The sequence below is a fragment of the Musca autumnalis genome, unplaced genomic scaffold, assembly GCF_047663935.1.
Source record: "Musca autumnalis isolate F117 unplaced genomic scaffold, ASM4766393v1 scaffold_2, whole genome shotgun sequence".
Taxonomy (NCBI): domain Eukaryota; kingdom Metazoa; phylum Arthropoda; class Insecta; order Diptera; family Muscidae; genus Musca; species Musca autumnalis.
This window is the reverse complement of record NW_027411755.1, coordinates 203,306,406-203,321,821: the sequence shown is the minus strand read 5'-3', so window position 1 is coordinate 203,321,821 and position 15,416 is coordinate 203,306,406. Positions and strand designations below refer to the sequence as shown.

Below are 15,416 nucleotides of genomic sequence, written 5' to 3'. Positions count from 1 at the left end.
CGATTTGAAACATATTTCTAAAAATCTCCACAATTTTAAAAAAGAATTCTTAAAAAAATCAACGATTTCAAAAATCTGTAGAAGATTTCCTCTTGAAGTTCTTTTGAAGACCTACAAGAAGAAAGGGGTATTTTCCTAGAAGGCCTTTTGAAAGTCTTCTATTCCCAGAAGTCGTTATGCCTTTTATCCATAGGAAATCTTTTGGAGGTGTTCATTTTGAAATGTGCTCCAAATGCTCGAAAAAAAAACACCAAATAAACTGACTAATGCTCACCATTTTAACTCTCGAATTGTCTACTCGATTTGGTCCAAACATTCCAAATTATTTTTTTCCACACTTATATCAACTTCGAAGATGGTTTTTTTGGCCATATTGGGGATTTTTTACTTTTTTAACAGGGTGTATTTTATATCCAATTTTTTTTATCAACACCAATTCAGTGCCTGGTATGTCCTTTCTTATAATTTATATAGTGACCAGACATTTAAGGTGCATATTCCTGTTAGTCAAAACTTTTGCGGGGATCGCACATTAGGTAGGTCCATTCGTTTTAATTTCATTTTTTTTAAATACATTTAAACGTGTTGATAGACGACTATTGGATATTTAAAGGACCACAAAGAATTATCTAGGGACCATAGAGACTATGACATTTAATCCTAATATCTCTCCCCAGATTCGTTAAATTTTCCGCGACTGTTTCTTTGAATTCGCATCCACTCAATATATTTATTGGACATTCCACTCCACGGTGCTTCTGTACCAACTTTAAATGAAAGGAGCTTACACCTTGGAAGTTTTTGCTGATTCTGAAACTACAATGTTCATAGATGAGAAAAATCAAAAAACAAAAAAAAATCACAGGGGCGCTTTTTAAATAAATCGCGGTCGAAGTTCACATTTTTAGGTTAGGTTTTTTTGGTTTTCACGATTTTGCTTGGAAACTGCAAGTCCTATCGAAATGGGAATAGAGAAAATATTGTAGCTGTGAAAATGCTCTACAAGATTTACCTTTATGATATTTTCGTATTTTCAATTTTTTTTTTTGTTTTTTGATTTTTCTCATCTATGAACATTGTAGTTTCAGAATCCGCAAAAACTTCCCAGGTGTAAGTTCCATTCATTTAAAGTTGGTTCAAGAGCACCGTGACTCATTATCAGCAAACTGTGGAAGCTTTCTTTCCGAATTACGAATTATTCTTAGGAAGTCCCAACTGGTTCAGAAGTATTTTTTGGGGTTTAAATGAACCCTTAAAATACCCTATCCTTAATATGAAAATGCATTCTTAAACAGTATGTAACATTATTACCATGCTTCCTTGGTTTCTTCATTCTTTTCAAAGAATTTATGAATCAAATATGTACATACATACATTGAGAATGTGAAACATTGTGCAGGTATTTTACCTACAGCTGAAGTAACAAAAATTTGTTGCCCATCAACTTAACGTCAAGAATAGTTTCATCTTAACATTGTTTTCCTTTCGATTGAATGGTTTGATGTTTACAACGATGATGAAAATGATGGGTGGTTTTTCCCAATCAAGAAGGGATAGAAGGAAATGCAAAAAATGGAAAATATTTTCTTTAACAATTGCGGTATATGGCTGCTGGTATACAAAGGATTTAACGATTTGGATTGAAGGTGCATTCAATTGTAGTAGTTCGTCTTGCTTGTCTTGGCACTTCAAGGAAGTAAAACGTAGATTATGGCACACCTTATTGTTACCGTACCATCCAACTGTCCGTCCGTCCGTCTTTTCTGAAACGCTCCATTAGTGTTGAAGCAGTTAAGCCAGTCAAGCATTGCACTGTTGCAATTCCATGCCAAGAGTTATGTATGAAAGAAAAACAAATGTTGTTGGTATGTTTTTGTGTTTTTGTACAACAACACAATAATAATTCACATCAAAAATAGAAAAGTAAACAAAAGTTCAATTTATAAAATGTGACGACTACCCTTTTGCCCTTTGTTGTCGTCATTTCCATTTGTTGAAGTGTATTACAAAGAGGCGAGTGAGGGAGAGCTTAGTGTTCCATGGTATAGGATATTTGCGGTTCTTCAGCACACCATTGCATGAAGTTGATGTATTTTTGATTTGCTTAAAATTGCTTTATAATCGCAAAAATATTGCTGGTTGCTTTATTATCTGTTTGCGTTTTTTCCATTCCACCATTGCACTATTCCCATACCTTCCATTAGAGTTTTGTTAAGTCATTAGCCAAAGTTTAATTTTTTCTACATTTTTTTGGTTGAAAGGGGGAGTGTTGCTAAGTTTTTATCTTAACCCATATTTTATATATATTTTTAGTAGAAAATGATTTGGGTTTTTGTTGTTGTTTTGTTGATTACTTGCATTATAAGACCAAGGGTTTTGCATGTTAAGAGGTCTCTTGTGAAAAAGCTTGCCCAAATAACGCAACTCAATGAAAGGTGAAAAGTCATTTAAAGGCCTGTCATTTAGATAGGTTGGTGAGAAGAAATATTTCAAGTTAAAAGTTATGAAAATAAACAAAATGTTTGTATTGGAAAAAATCTGGATTTGTGGAAAAGTAATTCCAGAGGCGCCTGGGAATTATTGTACAACTGCTCTCTGTAGGTTAGGGTTATGACTTTTTGACATTTTTATACCATCAGCATTTATGCTAACAAGGGTATGTATATACGTTCTCGTACGGGCAAAATCTGCCTTATCGAAATAATATTTAAAACCCCTAAGAATGTTTGGATGAAATCCGTTTCAGACAATTTGGAGTCGATTTAGTAATGTCCGTTGGTCCGTCTGTCCGGCTGGAGCGCGCGATAACTCTCGAACAGATTGGACCGATTTGGTCCAAAATTTGGCTTTGGTAATATTTTGTCCAAAATATGTTTAAGTTCAGTCCACTCCCTCGGGTACCACCCCCTAAAAAAATTATTTTTTCATAAAAAAACAAGTAAGAGCGGCGTTAAGTTCAGCCGCGCCGAACTTGTTATGCCCTCCATTGCGAGTTGAAGTAAAATGGAACAGTTCGTTTCCTTTCGTTTATGAAGAAGACTAAATACCAATTTTCAGCCACTTTGGTCAAGCCACAACCTTCAAAAATAAGGCGTCAACCAATACCTACAAATTTCAGGTGGAAAGTTTTATACATCCAACAAAGAATTAATAACAAATTTCATCCATTTCGTTGGAATATTGAGGCTAAAACCGTTTAAATACCGAAACTCGGGAGTTACTGTACTATAGAGGCTATATGAAGGCGTAGACCTGCACCGACAAATTACAGGGGAAAACTTTTAAAACCCCAAGTACCAAATTTTAGCCATTTGGGTGAAATACTGAAGCCACCAACTTCAGAATACCGAAAATCGTGAGGTTTTGTTCTATGGGGACTATATGAAGGCGTGGAGCTATACCTACAAATTTCAGGTGGACAGTTTTATAACCTTAACGAACTATGTACCAAATTTCGGCCATTTATGAGGAATATTGAGGCTACGACCTTCAAAATACCGGAAAACGGGAGGTACCGTTCTATGGGGACTATATGAAGGCGTGGAGCTATACCTACAAATTTCAGGTGGAAAGTTTTATACCCCCAACGAAGACTATATACCAAATTTCAGCCATTTCTGAGGAATATTGATGCCACAACCTTCAAAATACCGGAAAACGGGAGGTACCGTTCTATGGGGGCTATATGAAGGCGTGGAGCTATACCTAAAAAATTTCAGGTGGAAAGTTTTATACCCCCAACGAAGACTATATATCAAATTTCGGCCATTTCTGTGGAATATTGATGCCACAACCTTCAAAATACCGGAAAACGGAAGGTACCGTTCTATGGGGGCTATATGAAGAAGTAGACCTATACCGAGAAATTTCAGGTGGAAATTTTTATACCACCAAGGAAGAATTAATACCAAATTTCAGCCATTCAGGAGGGATATTTAGGCCACAACCTTCCAAATACCAGAAATCCGGAGGTACTGTTCTATGGGGGCTATATGAGGAAGTGGACCTATACCGAGAAATTTCAGGTGGAAAGTTTTATACCCACAAGGAAGACTTAATACCAAATTTCAGTCATTCCGGAGGGATATTGAGGCCACAACCTTCCAAATACCAGAAATCCGGAGGTACCGTTCTTTGGGGACTATATGAAGGCGTGGAGCTATACCTATAAATTTCAGGTGGAAAGTTTTATACCCCCAACGAAGACTATATACAAAATTTCAGCTATTTCTGAGGAATATTGAGGCCACAACCTTCAAAATACCGGAAAACGGGAGGTACCGTTTTATGGGGACTTTATGAAGAAGTGGACCTATAGCGAGAAATTTCAGGTGGAAAGTTTTATACCACCAAGGAAGACTTAATACCAAATTTCAGTCATTCCGGAGGGATATTGAGGCCACAACCTTCCAAATACCAGAAATCAGAGGTACCGTTCTTTGGGGACTATATGAAGAAGTGGACCTATACCGAGAAATTTCAGGTGGAAATTTTATACCACCAAGGAAGACTTAATACCAAATTTCAGCCATTTAGGACGGATATTGAGGTACAACCTTCAAAATACCAGGTACCGTTCTATGGGGGCTATATGAAGGCGTGGACCTATACCTACAAATTTCAGATGGAAAGTTTTATACCCCCAACGAAGACTATATACCAAATTTCAGCCATTTCTGAGGAATATTGAGGCCACAACCTTCTATATACCGGAAAACGGGAGGTACCGTTCTATGGGGGCTATATGAAGAAGTCAACCTATACCGAGCAATTTCAGGTGGAACATTTTGTACCACCAAGGAAGGCTTAATACCAAATTTCAGCCATTCCGGAGGGATATTGAGGCCACAACCTTCCAAATACCAGAAATCCGGAGGTACCGTTCTATGGGGTCTCTATAAAGATGTGGACCTATACTGAGAAATTTCAGGTGAAGAGTTTTATACCCACAAGGAAGACTTAATACAAAATTTCAGCCATTCCGGAGGAATATTGAGGCCACAACCTTCATCCAAATGCCAGAAGTCCGGAGGTACCGTTCTATGGGAGCTATATGAAGGCGTGGAGCTTTACCCACAAATTTCAGGTAGAAAGTTTTATACCCCCAACGAAGACTATATACAAAATTTCAGCTATTTCTGAGGAATATTGAGGCCACAACCTTCCAAATACCAGAAGTCCGGAGGTACCGTTCTATGGGGGCTATATGAAGATGTGGTCCTATACCGAGAAATTTCAGATGGAAAGTTTTATACCACCAAGGAAGACTTAATAACAAATTTCAGCCATTTCGGTGAAATATTGAAGCCACAACCTTCAGAATACCGAAAATTGGGAGGTTCCGTTCTATGGGGGCTACATGAAAGCGTGGAGCTATACCAACAAATTTCAAGGGGAAAGTTTTATTCACTCAACGAAGACTATATACCAAATTTCAGCCATTTCAGTGAAATATTGAGGCCACAACCTTCCAAATACCAGAAATCCGGAGGTACCGTTCTATGGGGGCTATATGAAGAAGTAGATCTATACCGAGAAATTTTAGGTGGAAAGTTTTATACCACAAAAGAAGACTTAATACCAAATTTCAGCCATTCCGGAGGGATACTGAGGCCACAACCTTCCAAATACCAAAAGTTCGGAGGTACCGTTCTATGGGGGCTATATGAAGGCGTGGAGCTTAAACACAAATTTCAGGTAGAAAGTTTTATACCCCCAACGAAGACTATATACCAAATTTCAGCCATTTCGGTGGAATATTGAGGCTAAAACCTTCCAAATACCGGATGGTATAATAATATATAATATAATTCTTCCACAAACATCTCAGGCGGGACAAGGGAAACTTCTCTCATATCAATGAGTGCACCCCGATTCATATTAGCTCAATGATATGGGACCTACAGTTTATCGCCGAGTCCGAACGGCGTGTCCTAAGACACCACTTGTAGAGAAGTTTTACATGGCTGAAATACACAAGAAATGTCGCCAACATTACTGAGGGGTATTTTGCCACCGTTGAAAATTTGATGTTGCCTGGCCTTGGAATCGAACCCACGACATTCTGCGTGCAAGGCGGGTGTGCATACCATTGCACCATGGTGACACCCGGAGTGTATAATAATGCTCACGAAAACTCTCGAAGGGACAAACCGATTTCGCCCACTCTTTGCACGTCGTAATAATTCTACCAGACATAGATCAAGTTCGAATATGAACTATATCGGTCCACTCCTACGGTTACCTACCACACAAAATTTCAGAAAAGTGCAGACCTCCTCTCGAATCGTTTTGATTTTTGTTGTTACAACTTGTATTCGCTGTTCCCATTACGACGGTACAAGTATTTTCAGGGGCAAGTCCATACAAACCAATTCAACCAAGAGATTCAACCCTTTTTCCACTTCGATTTAGACACTTCCAAAACATGCTTTTTGAACGCTTTTACAGCATCTTCTGGCTACGAAAATCGTTGACCACGCCTTTTTTTCTTGTTATGCTGTAACCAAATAAAGTCAGGGTTGTACGGCGGATGACCCATCAATTCCACGTTTTGTCCGGTCAAACAGGCGCTGGTTTGAATCGATGTGTGAGAGGTCGCATTGTCATGATGCAGAACGGTTCGTCGTCTCTTGTTCGTTTTTCGAATTTCTCAGAAGACTTCTGGCAAACAGATTGTGGTGTACCACTCAGAATTAACCTTCCTACATATCTGAAGCCGTATAGCCGCCACACCGTCAGTTTTGCCGAAGAAACAGGCGACCATTTGTCTCGAATTGATTCTTAGATGAACAACTTTCATTAGAAACGGTCGATTCCTGTTTTGTTTCGGGCTCCTAAGCATAGATCCAAGATTCGAAGTCTGTTACAATCTTATAAACGTAGTTTGAAGCACCGCAATCGTTTTTATTCACAATTTCTTTGCACCAATCCACAAGAGCCTTTTTTTGAGCGTTTGTCCAATTTTGCTGGATCTAACGAGAAAAATGCATTTTTGCGGCCTGGTGTTCCTTCAAAATAAACTGTTAGTTGGTGGATGAAATGTCCGAGGATGCCTCTATCTCACGGTATATAACATGGCGATCTTGCATTATCCGTTCACACACGGCTTAATTTTTTTTCGGGCACAACGGCTCATTTTGAGCTGCCCTCGGCTTATAATGACTTCAAAAGTTTGGCAAAAAATCTCATACAGACCATTTTTCAAATGACTTTGCGCGAATCACTTTTTAATCGAATCACCCTATCATTAAGCTTTTATCTTATCTTAGGTAAAAACTCCTCAAAATATGAGACAGGGATACGAGGTTGTAAGAAAGTCATAACCCAGAGTAGGTGTCATCGACCTCCAATTTTGTTTAGAAATATGCCCATCTTGCTCCACTGTTCCATAAGAATATTTCAGGAAGGTGGTTAATATTCCTTAAACTCTTATCCTCTGGAATTTAAAACAACTAACCACTTTTTCTTTCCTTTTCAAGTGTGTTGCTAAACTTGTCTACCAAACTACCAATTCTTACCAATCCTTCCGAAAAGCTCCTCTTTTTCGAAGATTACAAGAGAAAATGTCATTAAAAATGCTCTTCATAAATCACAGTGAACAAACACACACACAGAACATAAACCGAACCGAAACGAACTGATGTTGCAACATAACCTCATTTCACGGTCTATGAACTTTTACAACACTTTGGTGTTGTTTCGCAACATTCACAACACACTCACACTCACACAAATGCTTAATAAACTATTTTTGTTTTGGACTTGGTTCACACCCCTTAATGGTTGTGAGAATTTATATCAGGAATAGCCTAAACCTTGAACAAGCAAAACCAAAAAAAAAAAGAAACAACACATTGAAGTTGTTTCGACTTTAATCGGTAACATATTTCTGGTTACAAGTTCGTTATTGTACCTAAAACTTGGCTGGAGGAATGATAAAGGTAGTAGGCACAAGCTGTTAACTTTGTTCCAATCTTATCGTATTGTTCTTTACCACCTTGTCTGTCCTTCTCTCTATCTTCTTGCAACACTTTGCAGTTTTTTTCTTTTTTGTGTAAAAATTACATTTGAATGTTTTCCCAATTCGAATGCAACAAATTTCAATGATGCGCCTTCCCATTTTTGCCCTGAACCTAAATATGGATGACTGAATTTGGTTTGTGGTTTGTTCTGGCACATGTGTGTACAATAGGGTTATGACGTTTTGACCTTTTTCCTTAAAAATAATTTCCTGTATTAGGAATGAATGCACGTTTGCCTATTAATGACTAAACTAAAATTTATTTCATTTAAGTATTTTAAAAGGCCATGCAAAAACCACTTTGCAAAAAAATAATTAAGAAATACTATGAAATAAAAATTTAAAAAAAAAATATTTCCTGTTGCACAAATGTATAAAATGTTGCCTGTAACACTGTGAACCGAAATTTTGGGGGGTAGAAAATTCCTTTTGAAGGTGAAAGCCCTTGATGAGTATATACAGAACCCCAAAGGACAGATCCGCCGTGAGTCGAACTTTTGAGTTATGGCGTTATGAATTTTTCACTGGAGACCCTATAAGCCATCAGAAATTAGCGTAATATCTTTGATCGCTGTTGTTTTGGCTTATTTTTGATATGACATGTCTTCAATCAAATCTAATGAGGATCTTTTTCGTAGAACATTTCGACCTTCTAACTCGATTCCTTCCATGTCCTTTTCGTCCTTTATTTCAAAAACCGCAATAAATGTACCACAAGATGACATTTTTTCAGCTTCGACATGTTCTGCAAAAATGTCGCTCAGAAAATTTTAGGTACGGCTCTCATTGACAACTAGTCGATATTGTCTCGTTTTCATAGTCCTTTTTGACATTTACCCTGTTTTTGTTATCTAATCTTAGGTAAAAACTCATTAAAATATGATACAAGAATACGAAGTTGTAAAAAAGTCGTAACCCTAGTGTGCAATACAATTGTTTAATGGCAATGGCAAGTTCATAATGTATGTAGTGATGTATGTACAAAGTATGTGTGGAAGATTACATTACATTGTCTCCGTAAAAATCCTACTTTGTTTTAAATTTCAATTCCGTAATGGGTTTTGATAACAAACCAACCCAAAAACCTTTCGGAAACAAACAAAACCAAACATCTTAAATCGTATAAATGTCATTTTGATTTTGAAATTTACTGCCATGATTTCAATGAAGATGAAACAACTCTGCATACATATCAATGTAATCGAAATGATAATGGCAAAAGTTCAACAAACAAATTTATTTGACATTTTACGTAGTCAATGTTAGGCATGAGAAATGTGATTTTAGGTGCGGTAGAAAATCCTGCCGAAGTCTTAAAAAGAATTTGGATTCCTAGACAAAATTTAAAGAAAAAAAAATAGAAATGTTCTCCAGGAATATATGGGGATTTCTGAGTGAAATCGGACACTTGTTCAAGATGAGGTTTTTGATTTCCTTTATTTTTTTCTGTGGTGATGCTGCTGATTAACAAAACATTTTAGTATATTTTCAGATTTTTTTTTTTTTGACTAACGGTTCCAGAGATATCGCGCCTTGAAAAAGTCAAATTCTGTAAAAACTACATGCAAAGAAATACTCAAAATTTCTTTAATATTGGTCCAATTTGAAAAAATCTTTTTTCGTATGTTTTGTTTTTTATCAGCTAATAAACAAAAAATAGCAAAAAAAAACGCACAGTGGGCTTGGATGCTATTTTCGCGATTTAATATTTAAAATAAATTTTTAAAGATGTTCGACCCCTTCGATTTTCTTTAAATTTTTTGTATTAATCTACGTTCAATTACAAAAATTTTAAGTGCTATGTGGTAATGGGGTTCGGACGATTACAATTTTTTGTGAATTTTTTAAATTTTGTCAATTCAATTTTTCCTTTATACCTTTGTCCTTTTTAAATAAACCGCGGTCAAAGTTCACATCTTTAGAGTTCTTTTTTTAAGTTTTCAAGATTTTGCTTGGAAACCGCTGGAGCCTGGCTCTAATGAACCGTACATGGAATGTATGGGGGTAGCAGTCTGGAGTGGAACTTCTGCGATAGAGTTGCCGAGAGATATAGCTGTATCTCAGATTACAAGCCTAACATTAACAAGCTTTTGGAAGGTCATAATCGTCTGGTCTTGCGGGACTATAATGCGCAGCTTGACATGTGGCATTAGGCCCGCGGAAGCGACCAGAGGGGTATAGCGCTGGCTGAGCAGAGTGATAGCTCTACATTTTGCTCGGTCAATGAGGACACTACTACCAGCATTAAAGGAGAGTGCCACAGTTCACCAGACATAACCCTCGTGTCACGGGGCCTGACAAATGACGTTATCTGGCACCTGTCATTTCCCATGGATCAGACCACCTCCCCATAATTGTCTCCAGAAGCAGACCACCCGATTTCATCACCTCTGAACGCCGCACCTTCATCAATCATAAGAAAGCTGATTGGCCAGGTTTCTGATGTTTGGGTAACGGAAAGGACGTTCCGAGACATCATCACTGCTGCAGCCGCTAGCCATATCCCTGCTGGTCAAGTACTCGAAGTAAGACCAAACTTCCCAGCAGAGGCGACGGGATTAGCAAATGAGCGTGATGAAAATCGTCGAGCCAACCCCAATGACCCCAGCAGGGACGTACGCAGGGGGGGGGGGGGCACTGGGGGCCCGTGCCCCCCCGTAATGGTTTGGTCGACTACAATTTTTTGAGCTACTTATCAAATTATTACCATTTATGCTATAAAATATATTTTGTTTTTAAAATTTCAAATGATAACTGATATTGTTCTGAAGGTTCTGTACTGAAAATGTACTTTGTCATCAAGTTGTCTAAGAAATATTTAATTTTTTTTTGTTTGAATACTCTTTTTAGAGAAAGTTCCAGTGAAACTGGAACTGCCATGCCAGTGTTTTGGTGTTCTGTAATAAATATAAAGGTCTTGAGGCTTTAAACTCATTTTGTATTCAAAATATTTACAAATTCAGTATTGTGCGGATTAGAAGTACATAAAATGAAATGTCTATTGGACAATATATACGACATATCAAGGGTTTTCCGTGGAGTATATCTCGAAAAGCAGTTAGAACATTGTTTTACTGCCTTAATAAAAATGATGTATTCCTATTTTATATCAACTTGTTGCTAAACAGTGGGATAAAGTTATGGAGAAAAATGTATTGTTGTGCATAATAAAGTGATAATATCTGCTATAAATAGCGTGATCATCTGAATTTTTTCCTATCAGTAACAAATTTGTAGCAGAAAACTACCATAAACGAAATTAATGCTCAAACTTTCGTTATATGGTATTGTATTAAAATCTGCTGTTATTTGTATCGTATATTACGGTGCTCTTGAACCAACTTTAAATGAAAGAAGAAAATCAAAAAACAAAAAATTGCCTTTTTAGGGTTTTTTAGGTTTTGACGGTTTTGCTGGGAAACCACAAGCCCTATTCAAAAGGAACTAAAGAAAATGTTATAGCAGTAAAAATTCTCTACAATATTGTTGATATTTTGATAGGTATTTTCGTAGGTTTTACCATTTCTGAGATATAGAAGTTCAAATTTAAACAATTCACTGACTGTATCTCCTTATAAAAAATGTCAGGACTATAATTTCCCAACTTAAGTTAAAAAATGGTACAACCGAGTAAAAAAGTTACGAATCCCCATCTTGTAAAGAATTCGACAATACTTACTGTTTTGAAGCAAATCGTGAAAACCTAACAAAAAACCCTAAAAATGTGACCAGAACTTCTATATCTCAAAAATGGTGAAACCTAGGAACAAATCAAACAAATTTTCAAAGTTACAACATTTTCTTTAGCCCCATTTCGATAGGAGTTGTGGTTTCCCAGAAAAATCGCGAAAACCTAAAATAAACCTAAAAATGTGAACCTATTTAAAAATCCCTCCATCGATTTTTTCTTGTTTGCTGTTTCAGAATCCACAAAAACTTCCCAGTTGTAAGCTCCATTCATTTAACGTTGGTTCAAGAGCACCGTGATATTGAACCCGCAACCATTAGGCTAACGATAAAAATGTACCTCATCGAAATAATGTTCTTAGACTAATCATATGTTTGGACGAAACACGCTTCAAACAATTTGGAGTCGATTTATCCCAGTTTGTCCGTCTGTCTGGCTCGGTCCCATTATAACTCTCGAACAGATCAACAGATTTGGTCCAAATTTTGGATCTCGCAATATTTTGTCCAACCTTCCTTTGGAATCAGACTTCAAAATGTTTCTCTAAAATCTTGAGCAAAGTCCAATCCGATTTTTTCGAGACCTAGAGTAGGTTCGAAAGTGGATTATATCGATTCACTCCTTCATATACCTCCAACACAAAATTTCAATTATCCGATTTGACCGAAACATCCTAAAATAACGTACATATTAAATTCTGAAACTTCTTCGCTATACATTCATAGAAAAAAATTGGCTATCTTGCCCCTATTCGATCTGTCTATATATAAAAGTCTCAACTCACACAGGCTGAGGGTATATCTCTGTAGGCAAACCCGATTGTTACTTTTAACTTGTTTTACAGAAAACAAAAGTTATGAATTTTCATATGTTTGTCTCCGCTGTACCGACAGAAGTGATTGATCGTTGGAAAGTTTTTAAGGTCATCGAGTCCATAAACATCTAGTCATACAATTAAGATAGAAATGGAGAAATGGATGGAGTTTTTCGTCTTAAGCTATTTCTTCAGGATTTAGCTAAAATGTTGCCGATCTTTTTTGAGAGATATTTTTTCGACCATGTGTTTACGTAGTCTCAAACAGTACTGCGAGTGGGATTCGGAGTCTATGAGTCGTAGATTGCATAGCCCGGCTCCTGATGTATTTTTCTTTTATTAATGTAATTTTCTGAATTATTAGTTGGCTTTCACGGACTCTATCACTTCTGGTAAAATAGTAAAGTTTTGGTGTTTTTATGCACTTAAAGAATATCATTTTCTTACAATAATACAAAACTTTTTTAATGGCACTGAAGTTAGTGTGTGATAAAGAAGAAACGGCGTTATGTTCAGATCGAACTGTTTATATCCTCCAAAAAATGTATATATCTATTCGACATATTCGCGAATGCAATCCCTGCGTTCGAACGTGGATCTATTTTCACCACTTTTTGCATGGAAATTCTCCCAACAAAATGATTTCCAAAATCCATTTTACTGACGATATTTTTAAAAACTATGCCAATAGCCTCGAATATAGAAAATGTTTCGAAAGCTATTCGCTGCGGGATTTAGAACCCAAAATGTCAAATAAGAGCTAATGTGGTTGAAAATTCTGGGATGCACCAAAACGTACATCTATATGGGTAATATCAAATTGAAAGATTTTTTAGTTATTACTTCAGTTCTGTTGGAGAATTTGGTTAAAAACTTTTGTAAGGAAACTATGCCGAACGTGGTCTGATATGGTTCATCCAAGGACTAATATATTATAATCAGTTCCAAATTTCAATCTTGTATCTAAAATATTGTGATCTCTCTCTTTTGAATGTATATATTTTGTGGCAATATTGAATATACATAAAATCAATTAAAACCCTTTTAAAATAGCTTTACGTAACGGCACACAACATTTTTAATTTTCATGATTTTTGGTCAAGTTGGGCCCCCCCCGGAATGAAATCCTGCGTACGTCCCTGGACCCAAGAGTCAGGGAGCTGACTCTGGAAGTTAACAGGCTGGTCGGAACAAGTAGTTAAATCATCTGAAGAGTTGCAACATTGGAGCCGGTATAAGTTAATTGTGGACAACGGTTAAGTCACTCTCGAACCCTAGAAGGAGGGAAGATAGGACCTCAGTTTGGCGACGTTGCATTGACTGACACGAAGAGGTGCGCAAGTTATTTCAATCGACAGTTTGTCGAACACCCCGGAAGTGACAGGGCGAAGAGAAGAGTACTACTTCGCATCAGATCTGTTCCTGCCGAAGATGAACCACCACAGTTTACAATGGTTGATGTTGCGAATGCCATCAGGAATGCTATATCATCCAAAGCGTTGGGCCCTGATAGAATTTCTATGGTAATGCTGAAACAGCTGAATGAGAAGGGAGTGGAGTATCTCACTAAAGTTCTCAACCTGTCGCTAGCCACCCAGAAGTCTGTAAAATGGCCAGGGTGGTGCCGCTACTGAAGCCAGGCAAGGATGCCAGTACAGGCCGATTTCGCTTTTGTCACCTGTAGCAAAGACCCTTGAGGCCTTAGTCCTCTCCAGCGTCAGAAATAGCTATCTAGTTGCCGATCATCAGCATGGATTCCGTAAGCAGCTCAGCACGACAACAGCGCCATCTCCACATATATTTGTGGAGGACTCAACCAGGTAGTCCGTGTGATAGAACGGTGATGGTGGCCCTTGATTTATCAAAAGCCTTTGATACTGTCAGGCCGAGTCTGAAACGTTGGATAATCAATTATGTGTATGTGTGGACGCCAGTCGTACGTGGAATTCAGGAACAAGGAGTCCAAATCCCGTAAAGTGAAACAGGGAGTTTCCCAAGGTGTGTTGATATCTCCGAAACTGTTTAACCTCAACCCCTCCTGTATCCCGCCACCTCCAGATGGCATTGAGATCGTAACGTATGCGGATGCTTGTACGATCCTGGCGTCGGGTACCTACCATGATGAAATCTGTGAGAGAATGAACTCCTACTTAGCCGAACTTACCAACTTTTTCCACGCGAAATATGCAGATATCCGCCACTATAAAGGAGAGTTGAATGTCGTGGTCGATTGTAACAGAATTCCGACCCTAAAATTCCCCAAAATTATGGGGTTCACATTCGACACTTCGTTCACGTAGTCCGCGCATGCTGCAGCTTTCTGCGACAACCTGAAATGTAGAAGCAAGGTCCTCAAGTCCCTAGCCGGCAGCACATGGGGTGTAGATAAATAAACCTTGTCGACCACATATAGCGCGATAGGATGGTATGTGGTAAGATCTTCGGCGCCAGTTTGGTGCACGAATTTAGTTTATACGCATTGGAAAGAGATTCAAACTTGTCAGAATGCTGCCCTGAGAACAGCAACAGGGTGCCTTCTCCTTCAGTGGAACATCTACATGAGGAGGCAAAGATTCTTTCAGTACAGCAACTCATTGAGGTGCTTTCGTTGCAGTACTTTCTCGGGTGTTACCGTGAAAGCCATCCCAATCACCATCTGCTGGCTAGGCCCGACGCACCCAGGCATATCAGGAAGGATATTCATGCTCTAGAGAGGGAGGTCTAACGATATAGGAGAGAACTCCTAGATTAACAGACATATCAGGCAGGGCTGAATAGCATTCACACGGACCCAGTTTCTAAGGCCATAAGCAAATACGTTATGAATAAAGTCCTGGGAGTACATCCCCCCTTTATTGCTGCTGAGGAGTGTCAGATTCCACGACAAACTA

At 37.9% G+C, this 15,416-nt stretch overlaps 1 protein-coding gene across 6 annotated transcripts in view; it reads left to right on the top strand.

The window, feature by feature from the left end:
* Positions 1-15,416, top strand: part of Trim9 (E3 ubiquitin-protein ligase Trim9) — a 428,329-nt gene that overhangs the window by 232,866 nt on the left and 180,047 nt on the right. The gene's annotated exons all lie outside the window — the stretch shown is intronic.